This window comes from Canis lupus, chromosome X (genome assembly GCF_011100685.1).
Source record: "Canis lupus familiaris isolate Mischka breed German Shepherd chromosome X, alternate assembly UU_Cfam_GSD_1.0, whole genome shotgun sequence".
NCBI lineage: Eukaryota > Metazoa > Chordata > Mammalia > Carnivora > Canidae > Canis > Canis lupus.
In genome coordinates this window covers 59,490,520-59,510,443 of record NC_049260.1, presented here as the reverse complement: position 1 = coordinate 59,510,443, position 19,924 = coordinate 59,490,520, and positions in this window count along the sequence as shown.

Sequence of the window (19,924 nt, the reverse complement as noted above, 5' to 3'; positions counted from 1 at the left end):
TAATATTTCTCCCTATATAAGTTAGGGATCTCTAGTCTCTTGCTGCTTTAAGGATTTTTCTTTATCTTTTGAATTTGTAAGTTTCACTATTAAAAGTCCAGTTGTTGAGCGGTGTTTATTGATTTTAGGGGGGGGAATCTCTCTATCTCCTGAATCTGAATGCCTGTTTCCCTCCCCAGATTATGGAAGTTCTCAGCAATGATTTGTTCAAATATGCTTTCTGGTCCTCTGTCCCTCTTGGTGCCCATTGGAACCTCAATTCAACGTAGATTTTTCTCTTTGAGGCTGTCATTTATTTCCCTTAATCTTTCCTCATGGTCTTTTAATTATTTTTCCTCTTTTTTTATCAGCTTCCTTCCTTACTGTCAATTTGTCTTCTATGTCACTCCCTCTTTCTTCTACCTCATTAACCCTCATTGTTAGGATCTCCAGTTTTGATTGCATCTCATTTAATTGATATTTGATTTTGGCCTGATTAGATCTAAATTCTGCAGTCATGAAGTCTCTTGAATCCTTTATGCTCTTTTCCAGAGCCATCAGTAACTTTATAATTGTGCTTCTGAATTGGCTTTCTGACATCGAGTTGTAATCCAAATTCTGTAACTCTGTTGCAGAGTACTGTTTATGATTCTTTCTTTTGTGGTGAGTTCTTCTTTCTAGTCATTTTTCTCAGTCAGAGTGGCTAAAAACAAGTTGTACTGAAAAACAGAAGAAGGAACAAAACAAAACAAATTAAAAACAAGGAGGGGTGTCCTCTGGTTCTATATACTGTGCATCCCTGGACTTCCCTGTATCTTTCCAGTGCTGCTTGGTCAAGAACTTGCTCTTCCCCTTTCCTTCCAGCTGGTCTTCTTGGGGAGGGGCCTGCTGTGCTATTTCTCAGGTGTGTGCAAGTGTCAGTGGGAGCTGCCCCGCCTCCTGCCAGGTGCCTGGCTCAGTGAGAGCTGTTTATCCTGTGAGGACCCTGTTCCCTGGTGGCCCTGCTCAGCCTCAGGCATAGTGTTTCACCAGCAGGAATAACAACACTGGCGGCAGCCAACCTTCCAGCTCTGGAGTCAGCTCCTGCAGTAACTACCACAGTCTCCCAGTCCACACTGGCCTGGATGCTCCCTGGGGCGGGAGGCGCTGATCTGCACAGCTTGGGGGTGCCTGGTGCCAGGAGAGTCCTTGCTGTCCTGTGCCCACCCGACTTCCGCCTGTCCCTGCGAGAGTGCAGTATCCTGGGCTGTGTTTGCTTGGTGACCTGGGATCTCGGGCCTGTGCTGCTGGAATGTGCTCCCACGGCCGCAGTTCCTGGCGCCGTTGCTCCTGAAGGCAGCAGGGCACAGCCCCCTCCATCTGGAGCCGCTGCCTGAGCTTCTCCCGAGGCCCCACCAGGCATGCACTCCAGCCCTTTACTGAGCTTGGCCCACAGTCTGTGGCACGCCCTTCTCCAGGGCACATCTCCTCTGTCAGTGACTCCGGGAACGTGGAAGCTCCACTGTTCTCTTGTTGTTCTGCCTGGTTTGCCTCCTAAGCGCCTTTCTGTCCGGGAAGTATCCGGTGCAGATTTTTAAAGTTCCTGCTTCTCGGGCACTGGGCTTTCCTGTTCCGGGAGGCTTTCGCCTCTTGGCCTTAGCCCGGCTTCTCGCGGGGTCCCCTCCCCCACTGGATTCTTTTTTATTTTATTTTTCTGCCTTCCTACCTTGTTATAAGCACAAACTCCTCTCTCTGTAGCGTTCCAGCTGTTCTCCCTTTAAATCTCAGGTCGAATTTGTAGGTTTTCAGGATGGTTTGAAAGTTATCTAGGTAAGTTGGTGGGGACAGGTGACTTGGGGACCCTACTCCTCTGCCATCTTGCCCCACCCCCCATATATCTTTTCAAAGTAGTGTATCTGTTTTCTTAGGATAAGTACCCAGTAGTGGATTCCTAGATCATATGATATTTTCATTTTAATTTTTATAACAAGCTCAATACTGTTTTCCATATTAGATGCACCAATGTACATTCCTGCCAACAGTGCATGAGGATTTCCTTTTTTCCACATCCTTTCCAACATTTTTTAATTGAAGTATAATGGACATACATTGCATCTTTATGCGTTCGTCTATGAATGTACACTTAAGTTGTTTCCATATTTTGGGTATTGTAAGTGATGCTGCAATGAACATAGTGGTGCATATATCTCTTCAAATTAGTACTTTCATTTACCTTTGATAGGTACCCAGATGTGAAACTGCTGCATCACATGGTAGTTCAATTTTTTAAAGGACTTCCATACTGTGTTCCAAAGCGATTGCACCAATTTACATTCACACAGTGTACAAGGGTTCCCTTTGTTCAACATCCTTGCCAACACTTAAGTCTTGTCTTTTTTGATAATAGCCATTCTGAGAGGTATGAGATGTTGTTTCATTGTGAATTTATTTGCATTTTTGTGTTGACTAGTAATGTTGAGAACTTTTTTCATGTATCTATTGGCCATCCAGATATCTTCCTTGGAAAAATGTCTATTCAGAAATTCTTCACATTTCAAAAATCAGATTATTTGTTTTGTTATTGATTATATGATTATTTATATATTTTGGATATTAACCTCATACAAGATAGATGATTTTCAAATATATTCTCCCATTCAGTGGGTTGCTTTTTCATTTGGTTGTTTTCTTTTGGCAGTGCAAAAGCATTTTTGTTTGATTGTTTTTGCTTTTGTTTCCTTTGCTTTTGGAGTCAGTTCAAAAAAAAAAAAAAACATTGCCAAGGTCAATGTCAAAGAGCTTACTATCTATGTTTTCTTCTAGATTTATTGTTTCAGGTCTTACATAAAGTCTTTAATCCATTTGAGTTAATTTTATGAATGATATATAATAATAGTCTACTTTCATTCCTTTGAATGTGATTGTCCAGTTTTCCAAACACCACTTATTAACTAGACTATCCTTTCCCCTTTTGTATATTCTTGCCTCTTTTGTGGTAAATTATTGATCATATATGTGTGGGAATATTTCTAGGCTCTCTATTCTGTTCCATGGATTTATGTGTCTGTTTTTATGCCAATACCATGCTGTTTTGATTACCTTAGCTGTGTAGTATAGTTTGAAATCAGGGAGCATAATGCCTTCAGCTTTGTCCTACTTTCCCATGATTACTTTGGCTATTGGGGGTCTTTTTGTGATTCCATACAAATTTTAGGAGTCTCTGTTCTATTTTAGAGAAAAATGACATTAGTTTTTTGATAAAGATTGCCTTGAATCTGTAGAGTAAAAAAAAAAAAGAATCTGTAGAGTACTTTAGGTAATATGGATAAACAAGATTAATTATTCCATTCTGTGACCACTTACTATCTTTCTATTTATTTGTGTCTTCTTCAATTTGTTTCATCAGTATTTTATAGTTTTTTGTGTATAAGACTACATCCTAAGCTAAATGATTTCTAGGTATTTAATACCTAGATTTATAGGTATTTAATATAATTTTGATATATTTATAAATAAGATAGTTTTGTTAATCTTTTTTTCTGATAGTTATTACTGTATAGAAACACAACAGATTTTCCTGTATTGATTTTGTACCATGCAACTTTACTGAATTCATTTACTTTAACAGTTTTTGGTTTAGGCTTTTCTTTTTTTTTTTTTTTAAGGTTTTTTTAAATTTATTTATGATAGTCACAGAGAGAGAGAGAGAGGCAGAGACACAGGCAGAGGGAGAAGCAGGCTCCATGCACCGGGAGCCCGATGTGGGATTCGATCTTGGGTCTCCAGGATCATGCCCTGAGCCAAAGGCAGGCGCCAAACCGCTGCGCCACCCAGGGATCCCGGTTTAGGCTTTTCTATATGTAAAATTATGTCATCCATAAGCACTGACCATTTTACTTCTTCCTTTATAATTTGGGCACTTTTTATTTCTATTTATTGCATAATTACTCTGGCTATGACTTCTAATTCTATGTTGAGTAAAACTGGAGACAGTGCACATCTTCCTCTTACTCCTGATTTTACAGGAAAAGAAATCAGCTTTTCACTTTTGAGTATGATGTTATCTGTGAGCTTGTCATATATGGTCTTTATTATATTTAGGTAAGTTTTATCTATAACTTTTTTGTTGAGAATTAAAAAAATAATGAATGGATGGAGATGTCTGGGTGGCTCAGTGGTTGAGCGTCTGCCTTCGGCTCAGGGTGTGATCCCGGGGTCTGGGGGTCAAGTCCTTCATCAGGCTTCCTGCGAGGAGCCTTCTTCTCCCTCTGCCTATGTCTCTGCTTTTCTCTCTCTGTCTCTCATGAATAAATAAATGAAATCTTTTTAAAAATCATGAACGGATGTCAAATTTTGCCAAATGATTTGCCTGCATCTATTGAGATGATCATACTACTTTATTTTTCCTTTTGTAAATATGGTGCATTATGTTGATGGAGTTGTGAATGTTGAACCATTCTGGAATAAATCCTACTTGATAATGGTGTATGATCTGCTTAACATCTTATTGTATTCTGCTTGTTAATATTTTGTTGAGAAACTTGTGTTTATGTTGATCAATAATTTTGGCCTGTAATTAACTCTCTCTCTTTCTCTCTCTCTTTTTTTTGGTATCCTTTTCTGGTTTTCATATCAGGGTAACAGTGGCCTTATAGAATGAATTTGGAAGCATTTCTTTCTCTTCAGTTTTTGGAATAGTTACAGAAGGATAGGTATTAGCTCTTTAGATATTTGGCAACATTCACCAATGAAGTCATTTAATCCTGGACTTTTATTTGCTAGGATATTTCTTTACTACTGAATCAATTTCATTCCTATTAATTGGTCTGTTCAAAGTTTTTATTTATTATTGATTCAGACTTGGAAGATTATGTGTTTCTAGGAATTTATCCATTTCTTCTAAGTAGTCCCATTTGTTGGGATGTAATTTTTCATACTAGTTTCTTAGAACCCTTTGTATCTCTGTAGTACTGGGTATAATTTTTTCTTTCATTTCTGATTTTATTTATTTGGGCTCTCTCTTTTTTTTCTTGATTGGTTTGGCTAACAGCTTATCAATTTTGCTCATCTTTTCAAAGAACCAGTCCTTTGTTTCATTGATCTTTTATAGTTTTTGTGTCTATTTTATTAATCCCCTCTGATCTTTAACATCATGGAACTTCATTCATTCCTTTTGTATTTTTATTTTAAGTTTTCTCAAGGTAATTTTTGATTCCCTCTTCAATTTCCTCATTGACCCATTAGTTGTTTAGTAGTATGTTGTTTAGTCTTCATGTGTTTGTGTTTTTTTTTCTTCCAGTTTTCTTCTTGTAACTGATTTTCAATTTCATAATGTTGTGGTTGGAAAGGATGCTTGATATGATTTCAATCTTTTTAAATTTATTGTTAATTGTTCTGTGGCTTTACATGTGGTTTATGCTGGAGGTTGTATTATGTGCACTTGAGAAAAATGTATATTCTGCTGTTTTTGTATGGATTGTTCTCTATATATCCATTCACTCCATCTAATCTAACGTGTGGTTTAACACCAGTGTTTCCATATTGATTTTCTGTCTGGACAGTCTATTCATTGATGTAATTGAAGTGTTAAAGTCCCATACATAATATTTTTGTATTGATGTCTATTTCTCCCTTTATTGCTGTTAATATTTGCTTTATATATTTATGTGCTCCTACATTGGGTATATAAATATTTACAAGTGTTATATATTCTTGTGCCCTTCTTTGTCTCTTATTGCAGCCTTGTTTTTTAAAGTCTATATTTTCTGATGTAAGTACTGCTACCCTACCATTCTTTTTGTTTCCATTTACTTGGAATATCTTTTTCAAGGTCATCACTTTTAGTCTGTGTGTGCTTTTAGATTAGAAATATAATGTAGACATTATAATGATGGGTCTTGTTTTTTTTATTCCATTCAGTTACCCTGTGTATTTGATAGCAGCATTAGACTATGTACATTTAACATAATTATTGGACTGACTTCCAGGGAAGGTGGCAGCGTAGAAGGATCCTAATCTCACTTCATGCCACAAATACATGTAGATAAGACTCATGTCAGTGTAGCTAACCTGGAAAATGACCCAAAGATTTGCAGAAGACTCTCCACAGTTAATCATGGAGAGGAGGCCACATCAAAAATAATAGAAGGGTAGAGATGTGGTTGGGAACAAAACTACCCAGCAAGGCTAACCACAAAAAGGAGAGACACCACAAACATATAGAGGAGAGAGAGCCTGGCACCACAGACATGGGGGAACTGCAGTGAGAAAGTGAATCCCCATAACATTTGACTTTGAAAGCCAGAGGAGCTTAACATCTTGAATTTTCTAGTCTGTGGGGCTTAATATGGTGAAGTTTGAAAATCAGTGGAGTTAGCTGTGAGAGAGCTAGAGGGCAATAGGAAACAGTCCCTGCCCTTAAAGAGCATAACAAACAACCTCACTGAAATACAGCATATAAGCAGTAGTTTGAAAAGTGCCAGGGGTATATCCTAATGAGATTTATTTACTCATTAATAATATAATGGGGTAGGGATCTCATTAGTAGATAATGGGGTAGGGATTTTTAGGAGACTTCTCCAAGAACAAAAGAACTGGCAAGCAACATTTCTCTTCCCCATACCCCAGCTTAGATACCTGGTCAACTACAGGAACTAGCACCAATTCTATCTAGCTTGCTAATAGCAGGCCCAGTCTCCTGTTCTCCTGTAGATCTACCTCATCCAACTAGTCTCACTTGGCAGGAGTTCCTCCAAGGTGGTTACAGGTCTATTCCCACAAGCAAACCAGTACATACTTTGCTAATGCTGAACCCGATGACCCTGCACTCTCTTACATACTGTGCCATCCACTGGGCAAGAGTCCATTCAAAGTAGTTCCACAAGTGTGGCATCATGCAAGTAGTTCCAACAATGGCTAGTGCTACTCCAAAGTGACTCCTGCCACTTTGGGTAAAGAGGAAGATAATGACAAACCAATTCCATGGCAACCCTAGCAGTGGTATAGGGGCAGACAACTGATCTGACTGCCAGGCTTACCCACCATCAAAAACCTAACAAAAGGTAACACAAAGAGAGGTCCCAGTAATTTGGGGTTATTGCAACCCCAATAGATAGACCAGGGACAGACATCTAGTCTAACTGCAGACCCCACCCACCAATGAAAGCCTCTAGGACACAATCCAGGGTGCACTGTAATTCCATATGACCACAACTTTGGCAAATAAGCTGAAGGAAGGCATCTGGTCTGACCAAATTCAACCCCAAGACAACCCCAGACTGGCCCCTTAACAGCACAGGGGCCAAACACTGCACACAACAGGTAAAGGAAGCCATTGCAGACAACTAGAGTAAGGGCAAACATGGCTCAGCCACAATAGGAGGGTGCAAGCAAGATACATAGGCAATGCACTTGAAGCACCAGATTCTGAGGAATGAGAATATTACATGGTACAGCACTAAAGGACCTCTTCTTCATGAGGCCACAACTTCCAAAAGCAGGAGACATAGCTGATTTTCCTAACACAGAGAAACAGATGCAGAGTTATATAAAATGAGGGGACAGAAGAATATATTCTAAATGAAAGAACAGGACAAGTGAAATGGAAAAAAGTAATATGCCTGATAAAGAATTCAAAATAATGGTCATAAAGATATTCACTGAACTGGACTTGAGACAGGAGTGGAGGATCCCAGTGAAACACAAAAAAGAGAAAATATAAAAGGAGTCAATTTGATATGAAGAACTCAATAATTGAAAGTAAAAACAGACTATATGAAATAAATAATACACTAGAAGGAATACAAGAATGGGTCAGCAAACTGGAAGGTAGAGTAATGCAAACAACAAAGTGAAACAGGAAAAAGAAAAGAAAGAATAATAGAAATGAGAATTGGTTATGAAAAATCAGCAACACCATCAAGCATAATAACTCACATTATATAAATCATGGAAGGATAAGAGAGAAAAGTGGACAAAAAGTTTATTTGAAGAAATAAGAGCTGCAAACATTCCTAATCTGGGAAAGAAAAAGACATCCAAATTTAGGATGCACAGAGAACCCTAAACAAAATCAATCCAAGGAGGTCTGCACCAAGATACATAATAATTAAAATTGCTGAGGTAGTGATGAAGGGGAAGAGCTAAGATGGCAGAATAGTAGGAGGACCCTAGGCTTGCTTTGTCCCTTGAACACAAATAGAAAATTCAAATCATTCTGGATACCCAAGAAATAAACCTAAGGACTGACATAACAAACTGCATAATTAGAGGGAGAGAGAAGGCCACATTGTGGAAGGTAGGAAGTGTGGAAACAACTTTTGGGGGAAAAAATGGGTCATGGGTGCTGCAGAGGGAAGGGGACCCTGATCCCAGAGAGAGAGAGAGAGAGAGAAATTTGCAGAGAACACTTCCTCCAAGCCATTCATTGGGAAATAAGAGGGCAGATTTTCATGAGTTTTTGCAACCACTGTGGCTGAAAGACTGGAATTTTAGAGATCTACAAACGTGGCTGGCATAGAGCCCTAGGGGTGCTGCAGTACTACTGTAAAGAAGGCAGGCAGATGACCCAGGCACAGATAGCACAATTTGAAGATCACCTAAGATGAACAAGGTGAGAATGTTCCCTCTTGAAGTATATTTGAGAGAGGTGGCATTGCCTCTCTGGGGACAAAAGAACCAGCAGCTTCCATTTCCCTCCCATGCCGCTCAGTATAGGTGTAGAGACACATGCTGAGGGTGGCTAAATTGCACACTGGCTATTTTAGCCAGCTTTACTCCAATCCCAGCATGGTGACACAATCCCAGCATGATGAAATATTCTCCAGCATATGTCTGCCACACCAGATCCCTAAAGTTTGGAATTTTAAAACTCAGCTGGCCTGGCTGGGATAAAGCCTAAAGTGCACTACACTGCTACAGGTAGGTAAGCAACCCAGACAACGATATTATGGAAACAGCAATCTGAAAAATACCTCAGATGCACGAAGGGAAAATGTTCACTCTTCTGAGAGGGCTTCCCTGAGAGCGGCAAGCATAAACTCCCTTCTCCAGGGACAAATGAGCTGGTTTGCACCATATCCCTCCCCTACTCCTCAGCATAAACCAACTTCAGGAATCAGCACAATGCTAATGCTGGCCATCTAAGCTGCCTACACCAAGTCCCACCCCCCTACACTCTGCTAGTACTGCTTTTCTTGGCCAAGTGTGCTTAAGAATCAGCACAGTGTGCCCCTCCCCAAGAAGACCAAAACAAATCCCTGCATGTACCACATTTATTGACCATAGAGTTCTACAAAGCTTCAGTTCTAGTGGAAATAACATCAGGTTCCTTTTAACAAGCAGACCAGAGCAGTTGTAGTTAAAACTTGTCACATGCTGGTGGAAGTCCAAACACTCCCCACTGCAGGCAGGGAAAAACTCTGCAGAGGACTGACCTGACGGAAAAAGTAGCCATAACACAGCAACATAGTGCATGCAGCTCACACCAGAAATATTTCCTGAGACACCAGGCCCTGGGCATTATATGACCTCTTCTTCATAAAGCCATTACTCTCAGGATGATGAAACATATAACAGGCTTTCCTAACACAGAGAAGACAGAGACTAGACAAAATGCTAAGATGGAGGAATTTATCCCAAAGGAACGAACAAGAAAAGGTCGTGGCCAGGGATCAAATCAAAATAGAAATAAGTAATATGCCTGAGGCAGACTTTAAAGCAACAATCATAAGGATACTAGCTGGGCTTGAGAAAGCATAGAAGGCATCAGGGGTATCCTTACCACAGAGTTGAAAGATCTCAAAATCAACCAGGCCAAAATGAAAAATGCAGTAAACTAGATTTAAAGCCAACTTGATGTAATGACCACATGGATGGAAGGAACAGAGGAATGAATAAGTGATATAGAAGATAGAAGCATGGAAAATAATGAAGCTGAACAAAAGAAAGAAAGAAAAATCTTGGATTGCAAAAGTAGATCGCAAAAGTAGACTTAGGGAACTCAGTGATTCCATTAAATGTAGTAAAATTCCTCTCATAGGAGCTCCAGAAGAAGAAGAATGAGAAGAGGATACAGAAGGTATATTTGAGGAAATAATAGCTAAAAACTTCGCTCATCTGGGGAAAGAATCAGACATCCAACTCCAGAAAGTACAGAAAATTCCCTTTAAAATTAAAAGCAGGCCAACACCAATATATATCACAGTTAAATTTGGAAATTATAGAGATAAAGAAAAATTGTAAAATCGCCAAGACAAAACAAGCCCCTAACTTACAAAGGAGGACCAATAAGTATAGCAGCTGATCTCTCCAAAGAAACTTGACAGGCCAGAAAAGAGTGGCATGAAACACTCAAGGTAATGAATAGGAAAAATCTGCAGCCAAGAATATTCTATCCAGCAAGTCTATCATTCAGGATAGAAGGAAAGATAAAGAGTTTCCCACACAAACAAAAATAAAAGAAGTTTGTGGCCACTAAATGAGCCTTGCAAGAAATATTAAAGGGGACTCCTTGAGTGGGAAAGAAAAATAAAAGTGAGAAAGACTATAAAGGAGCACCAAAATTCTCCAGAAACAATGACAAAACAAATGAAAAGGGCAATACATTCATACTTGTCAATAATCACTCTGAATATAAACGGACTACATTCTCCAAGCAAAAGACACAGAGTGTCAGAGTGGATAAAAAAAAATAAGACCCATCCATATGCCTCTTACAAGAAATTCACTTTGGACCTACGATTGAAAGTGAGAGGATGAAGAAGCACTTATCATGCAAATGGACATCAAAAGAAACAGCATAATATGAATACCTATATAAAACAAACTAGATTTTAAATCAAAGCCTTTAACAAGACTAAGAGGGGCACTGTATCATAATAATTGGGCCTATCAGACAGGGAGATCTAACAATTATAAATATTTATGCCCCCAATTTTTAAAATAATAAATTTATTTTTTATTGGTATTAAATTTGCCAACATACAGAATAACACCCAGTGCTCATCCCGTCAAGTGCCCCCCTCAGTGCCTGTCATCCATTCACTCCACACCCCACCCTCCTCCCCTTCCATTACCCCTAGTTTGTATCCCGGTGTTAGGAGTTCTGTCTCCCTTTCTGATATTTCCTACCCATTTCTTCTCCCTGCCCTTCTATTCCCTTTCACTATTATTTATATTCCCCAAATGAATGAGACCATATAATGTTTGTCCTTCTCCAATTGACTTATTTCACTCAGCATAATACCCTCCAGTTCCATCCACGTCAAAGCAAATGGTGGGTATTTGTCATTTCTAATGGCTGAGTAATATTCCATTGTATACATAAACCACATCTTCTTTATCCATTCATCTTTCAATGGACGCCGAGGCTCCTTCCACAGTTTGGCTATTGTGGACATTGCTGTTATAAACATCGGGGTGCAGGTGTCCCCGTGTTTCATTGCATCTGTATCTTTGGGGTAAATCCCCAGCAATGCAATTGCTGGGTCGTAGGGCAGATCTATTTTTAACTCTTTGAGGAACTTCCACACAGTTTTCCAGAGTTTATGCCCCCAATTTTGGAGCACCCGAATATACAAATCAATTTAAAAAATAAACTCTTTGATAACAATACAATAATAGTAGGGGAATTTATTTTATTTTTTAAAGATTTTATTTATTTTTTCATGAGAGACACACAGTGGGAGAGAGAGGCAGAGACACAGGCAGATGGAGATGAAGGCTCCATGCAGGAGCCTTGGACTCAATGCCGGGTCTGCCAGATCACACCCTGGGCTGAAATCAGTGCTAAACCACTGAGCCACCTGGGCTACCCAATAGCGTATTTTTAACAGCCCATTTACATCAATGGACAAGTCATCTAAGCGGAAAAATCAACAAGGAAACAATGGCTTCAAATGACACACTGGCCAGATAGACTTAACAGATTCATTCAGAACATTTCATCCTAAACAGCAGAATACACATTGTTTTCAAGTACACACTGAACTTTCTCCAGAATAGATCACATACTGGGTCACAAATCAGCCCTCAACAAGTAAAAAAAGATCAAGATCATACCATGCATATTTCCCAACTACAACATTGCAATATTTGAAGTCAACCACTAGAAAAAAAATTGGAAAGACCACAAAATACATGGAGGTTAAAAACCATCCTACTGAAGAATGAATGGGTCAACCAGGAAATTAAAGAAGAATTAAAAAACAATACATGGAAACAAATGAAAATGAAAACATAAGGTTCCAAAAGCTTTGGAATGCAGAAAAATGGTCATACAATGGAAGTATATAGCAATAGAGGCCTAATTCAAAAAGCAAGAAAAATCACAAATAAGCAACCTAACTTTACACTTGAAAGAGCAATAAAAGAACAACAAATGAAGCCTAAAGCCAGCAGAAGACAGGAAATAATAAAGATTAGAGCAGGATAAATGATATACAAACAACAACTACAAAAAATCAGTAGAACAGATCAGGAAACCAGGAACTGGTTCCTTGAAAGAATGAATAAAATTGATAAACCTTTAGTGAGATTTTTCAAAAGAAGAGAGAAAGGAACCAAATAAATAAAATCATGAATGAGGAAAGAGAGATCATAATCAACACCACAGAAATACAATTTTAAGGGAATATTATGAAAAATTATTTGGCAGCATATTGGACATTATGGAATAAATGGATAAATTCCTAGAAACATATAAACTACCAAAACTAAAACAGGAAGAAATAGAAAACTTGAACAAACTGATGTCCTGCAAAGAAATTTAATCAGGAATCAAAAATCTCTCAGGAAACAGAAGTCTAGGGCCAGATGGCTTCACAGAGAGTCCTACCAAACATTTAAAGGAGAGTTAATATTTATTCTTCCCAAACTATTTTTAAAAAACAGACATGGAAGGAAAACTTCCAAATTCATTCTTTAAGGCCAGGATTGCCCTGATTCCAAAACCAGATAGAGTCTCCACTAAAAACAGAAGTACTGGTCAATATCCCTGATGAACATGGATGCAAAAATTCTTAACAAAATCCTAGCAAATCGAATCCAAAGTATAATAAAAAAAAAGTCATTCACCATGATCAAGTGGGATTTCTTTTTGGGCTGCAAGGGTGGCTCAATATTCACAAGTCAAGATGATACACTACATTAATAAAAGAAATGATAAGAAGCATTTAACCCTCTCAATAGATGTAGAAAACAGATTTGATAAAGCACACATCCATTCCTGTTAAAAACCCTCAACAAAGTAGGATTAGAGGGAACATAACATAATAAAAGCAATAAATGAAAAACACACTTAGTATCATCCTGAGCGGGGAGAATTGTGAGCTTTTCCTCTATGGTCAAGAATAAGACACAGATAACCACTCTCACCACTGTTATTTAACATAGCACTGGGAGTCTTAGACTCAGCAATCAGACAATAAAAAGACAGAAAAGACATCCAACATGACAAGGGATAAGTAAAACTCACTATTTGGAGAGGTGATGATACTCCATGTAGAAAATCTGAAAGTCACCACCAAAAAGTTGCTAGGACTGATATATGAATTCAGTAAATTTGCAGGATACAAAGGAATGTACGGAAATCGTCAAATTTCTATACTACAACAATGAAGCAGCAAAAGGAAAATTAAGGAATCAATCCCATTTACAATTGTACCAAAAACAATAAGATGCCTACAAATAAACCATACCAAACAGGTAAAAGATCTGTACTCTGAAAACAATAAAGCACTTATGAAAGAAATTGAACGGGACAAAAAGAAAGGGAAAAACATTCCATCCTCATAAATTGGAAGCACAAATATTGTTAAAATGTGTATACTACCCAAAGAAATTGACACATTCAGTGCAATCTGTATCAAAGTACCACTAGCATTTTTCATAAAGCTAAAACAAGCAATCCTAAAATTTGTATGGAACCATAGAGGACCCTGAATATCCAAAGCAACCTTGAAGAAGATAAAGAAGCCTGAAGGCATCACAATTTCAGACATCAAGCTATATGACAAAGCTGTAGTCATCAAGACAGTATGGTACTGGCACAGAAACAGACACATAGATCAATGGAACAGAATAGGGGATCCCTGGGTGGCGCAGCGGTTTGGCGCCTGCCTTTGGCCCGGGGCGCGATCCTGGAGACCCGGGATCGAATCCCACGTCGGGCTCCCGGTGCATGGAGCCTGCTTCTCCCTCTGCCTGTGTCTCTGCCTCTCTCTCTCTCTCTCTCTGTGACTATCATAAATAAATAAAAATTAAAAAAAAATGGAACATAATAGAACACCCAGAAATGGACCCACAAGTATATATTCAACTAATCTTTGACAAAACAGGAAAGAATATCTAAAGGATAAAAGACAGTCTCTTCAACAAATGCGGTTTGGAACTCTGGACAACAATGCACAGAAGAATGAAATGGGACAACTTACTTCCACAATACACAAAAATAAATTCAAAATGAATGAAAGAACTAAATGAGAGAGAGTTAATCACCAAAACCCTAGAGGAAGACACAGGCAGAAACTTCATTGACATTGACCATAACAACATCTTACTAGATCTGTCTCCTGAGGCAAATGAAAAAAAAAAAGGCAAAAATGAATTATTGGGACCACATCAGGATAAAATGTTTTGGCACAGGAAAGGAAGTAATCAATAAAACTAAAAGGCAACATTTGAAATGGGAAAAGTTACTTGCCAATGTCATATCTGATAAAAGATTACTATCCAAAATACATAAAGAATTTATCAAACTCAATACCCCCCAAACGAATAACCCTTTAAAAATGAGTATAAGACATAAATAGATATTTTCCAGAAGAAGACATATAGATGGCTAATAGACACATGAAAAGATGCTCAACAATACTGATTATCAGGGAAATACATATCAAAACTACAATGAGATATTACTTCAAATATGTCAGAATGGCTAAAATTAACAATAGAGGAAACAATAGATGTTGGTGAGGATATGGAGAAAAGGGAATCCTTTTACACTGTTGGTAGAATGCAAACTGGTGCTGCCACTGTGGAAAACAGTGTGAAGTTTCCTCAAAAAAGTAAAAATAGAACTACTCTATGATCCAGCAATGTCAGTACTAGGTTTTTACCCAAAGGATACAGAAATACTGATTTGAAGGGATACATGCACCCCGATGTTTATAGCAGGATTATCAACAATAGCAAAATTATGGAAAGAGCCCAAATATCCGTTCCCTGATGAATGGATAATGAAGATGTGGTATATGTATAATGGAATATTTCTAAAACATAAAAAGGAATGAAATCCTGCCACTTGCAATGATGTGCATGAAGCTAGAATATTATGCTAAGCTAAATATGTCAGCCAGGGAAAGACATATATCACATGATGTCACTCATATGTGGAACTTAAGAAACAAGGCAGATAAACATAGGGGCGAAAAGACAGGCAAACAAAAAAGACTCACATATAGAGAATATACTGAGGGTTGCTGGAGTGGAGATCAGGGGGAGGGTTGGGTTAAACAGGTGTTGATTTAAGGAGGGCATTTGTGATAAGCACTGGGATTTGTAAAAAAGTGCTGATCACTAAATTCTACACTTTAATATTACACTATATGTTAACTAGAACTAAAAACTTGAAAAAGTAAAAAAAAAGGAGTAGCAATGAAAGAATTTTAAAAGCAGTAAGAGAAAGCATTTACATACAAGAGAAAACCCATAAGACTACCAGCTTATTTGTCAATGGAAACTTTGAAGTCAAGAGGGAGTGGCATGATCTATTCAAAATTCTGAAAGAAAAAAACCTGCAAACAAAATATTCTATCCAGCAAGGCAGAAAAGGAGAGATAAAGAATTTCCCAGATAATCAAAAGTTAAAGAAATTCATCACCACTAAACCAGCCCTAAAAGAAATGTTAAAGGAAATTCATTGAGTACAAAGGAAGACTATAAGGAGGATTAAGTAGAGTGGGCAAGAAAAAATATTCATGGGTGCAATAAACATACTAAAGTCATAGAATGAACACTTACAAAGCCGGTACAGAGGTTAAAGCACAAAGGTAGTGAGATCAATTATAACTGCAAAAACACAAACAGAATATATAGATGTAAGGTATGATACCATATAGATAAATTGTGCGGTGGGGAGTAAATATTTAGTGTTTTTAGAATGGGTTCATCTTAAACAACTCTCAGCTTAATATAGACTGCTATATGCATAGGATAATACATATATGATATGTATGATAACCACAAATCAAAAACCTGTAACAGATTTGCAAAAAATGAATATAAAAGAAACCAAATGTATCATTAAAAAGCAACATCAAGCTCCCCCAGGTGCAGACACCTGAGAATCAGCACAGCAGGTCCCTCACCCAGAAGACCACCTAGAAGGACAGGGGAAAAGCAAGTTATTGACTAAGCAGCACTGGAAAGTTCCAGGGGAGGTCGAGGGATTTACAGTATATGGAATCAGAGGATACTCCCCCTTGTTTTTTTTCTTTGCTTCCCCCCACTTTTCTTTTTTTTTCATCTTCTTTTTTTTCCTCTCTTTTTCTCCTTTTTCCAGTACAACTTGTTTTTGGCCACTGCACTGAGGAAAATGACTAGAAGGAAAAACTCACCTCAAAAGAAAGAATCAGAAACAACCCTCTCTCCCACAGAGTTACAAAATTTGCATTAAAATTCAATGTCAGAGAGCCAATTCAGAAGCACAATTATAAAGCTACTGGTAGCTCTAGAAAAAAGCATAAAGGATTAAAGAGACTTCATGACTGCAGAAATTAGATCTAATCAGGCTGAAATAAAAAGTCAATTAAATGAGATGCAATCCAAACTGCAGTTCCTAATGACGAGGGTTAACAAGGTAGAAGAACGAGTGAGTAACATAGAAGACAAGTTGATGGCAAGGAGGGAAACTGAGGAAAAAAAGAGACAAACAATTAAAAGATCATGACGATAGGTTAAGGGAAATAAATGACAGCCTCAGAAGGAAAAATCTACGTTTAATTGGGATTCCCCAAGGCAACAAAAAGGGACAGAGGTCCAGAATGTGTATTTGAACAAATCATAGCTGAGAATTTCCCTAACGTGGGAAGAGGAACTGGCATTCAGATCCAGGAAATAGAGAGATCACCCCTAAAATCAATAAAAACCGCACAACACCTTGACATTTAATATTGAAACTTGCAAATTCCAAAGAAAGAGAAGATCCTTAAAGCAGCAAGAGACAAGACATCTCTAACTTTTATGGGGATAAATAGTAGATTAACAGCAGACCTCTCCACAGAGACCTGGCAGGCCAGAAAGGGTTGGCAGGATATATTCAGGGTCCTAAATAAAAGAACATGCAGCCAACAGTACTTTATCCAGCAAGGCTCTCATTCAGAATAGAAGGAGAGATAAACAGCTTCCAAGATAGGCAGAAACTGAAAGAATATATGACCACCAAACCGGCTCTCCAAGAAATACTAAGGGGTATTCTGTAATAGAAAGAGGAAGTCCAAGGAAACAATCCACAAAAACAGGGACTGAAAAGGTATCATGATGACACTAGATTCCTATCTTTCAATAGTAACTCTGAACGTGAATGGGCTTAATGACCCCATCAAAAGGTGCAGGGTTTCAGACTGGATAAAAAAGCAAGACCCATCTTTTTGCTGTCTACAAGAGACTCATTTTAGACATAAGGACACCTACAGCCTGAAAAATAAACAGTCGGAGAACCATGTACCATTCAAATGGTCCTCAAAAGAGACAGGGGTAGCCATCCTTATATCATGTAAATTAAAGATTAAACCAAAGACTGTAGTAAGAGATGAAGAGGGAAACTATATCATACTTAGAGGATCTATCCAACAAGAGGACCTAGCAATCATGAATGTTTATGCCCCGAATGTGGGAGCTGCCAAGTATATCAATTAATAACCAAAGCTAAGACATACTTACATTATAATACACTTATATTTGGTGACTTAAATGTAGCGCTTTCTACAATCGACAGATCTTGTGAAAACAACATCAACAAAGAAACAAGAGCTTTAAATGATACACTGGACCAGATGGATTTCACAGGTATTTACAGAGCTCTACATCCAAACGCAACTTAATACACATTCCTCTCAAGTGCACATGGAACTTTCTACAGAATAGACGAAATACTGGGTCACAAATCAGGTCTTAACTGATACCAAAAGATTGGGATCATCCCCTGCATATTTTCAGACCATGATGATTTGAAATTAGAACTAAATCACAAGAAGAAGTTTGGAAGGATTTCAAACACGTGGAGGTTAAGGACCATCCTGCTAAAAGATGAAAGGGTCAACCAAGAAATTAGAGAAGAATTAAAAAGATTCATGGAAACTAATGAAAATGAAGATGCAACCATTCAAATCTTTGGGATACAGCAAAAGCAGTCCTGAAGGGAAATGCATCTCAATACAAGCATCCATCCAAAACCAGGAAGAAACTCAAATACACAAGCTAACCTTGCATCTAAAGGAGCTGGAGAAAAAACAGCAAATAGATCCTACATGCAGTAGAAAAATAGAGTTAATAAAGATTTCAGCATAACTCAATGAAATAGAGACCAGAAGCACTGTGGAACAGATTAACAAAACCAGGAGTTGGTTCTTTGAAAGAATTAATAAGATAGATAATCCACCAGCCAGCCTTATTAAAAAGAAGAGAGAAAAGACTCAAATTACTAAAATCATGAATGAAAAAGTAGAGATCACCACCAAGACCAAGGAAAAACAAACGATTTTAAAAACATGGTATGATCAGCTATACACCAATAAATTAGGCAATCTAGAAAATTGGATGCATTTCTGGATAACCACAAACTACCAAAAGTGGAACAGGAAGAAATAAAAAACCTGAACAGGCCAATAACCAGGGAGGAAATTGAAGCAGTCATCAAAAACCTCCCAAGACACAAAAGTCCAGGGCCAGATGGCTTCCCTGGGGAATTCTATCAAACGTTTAAAGAAGAAACCATACCTATTCTAATAAAGCTGTTCCGAAAGATAGAAAGAGATGGAATACTTCCAAACTCGTTCTATGAGGCCATCATCACCTTAATTCCAAAACCAGACAAAGACCCCAACAAAAAGGAGAATTATAGACCAATATCCCTGATGAACACGGATGCAAAATTTCTCAACAAGATACTAGCCAATAGGATCCAACAATACATTAAGAAGATTATTCACCATGACCAAGTGGGAATTGTCCCTGGGAGGCAAGGCTGGTTCAACATACATAAAGCAATCAATATGATTGATCATATCAGCAAGAGAAAAAACAGGAACCATTTGATCCTCTCAATAGATGCAGAGAAAGCACTTGACAAAATACAACATCCATTCCTGATCAAAACTCTTCAGAGTGTAGAGATAGAGGGAACATTCCTCAGCACCTTAAAAGCCATCTACAAAAAGCCCACAGCAAATATCATTCCCAATGGGGAAACACTGGGAGCCTTTCCCCTAGGATCAGAAATAAGACAGGGATGTCCACTGTCACCACTGCTATTCAACATAGTACTAGAAGTCCTAGCCTAAGGAATCAGGCAACAAAAACAAATAAAAGGCATTCAAATTGGCAAAGAAGTCAAACTCTCCCTGTTTGCCGATGACATGATACTCTACATAGAAAACCCAAAAGACTCCACCCCAAGATTGCTAGAACTCATACAGCAATTCGGCAGGGTGGCAGGATACAAAATCAATGCCCAGAAGTCAGTGGCATTTCTATACGCTAACAATACCCCAAAAATACAGATGCAGTGAAACTCCAGGACACCTGCACCCCGATGTTTATAGCAGCAATGTCTACAATAGCCAAGTTGTGGAAGGAGCCTCAGTGACCCTTGAAAAATGAATGGATAAAGAAGATTTTGCATATATATCTAATGTAATATTAGTCATTAGAAATGACAAATATCCACCATTTGCTTCGACATGGATGG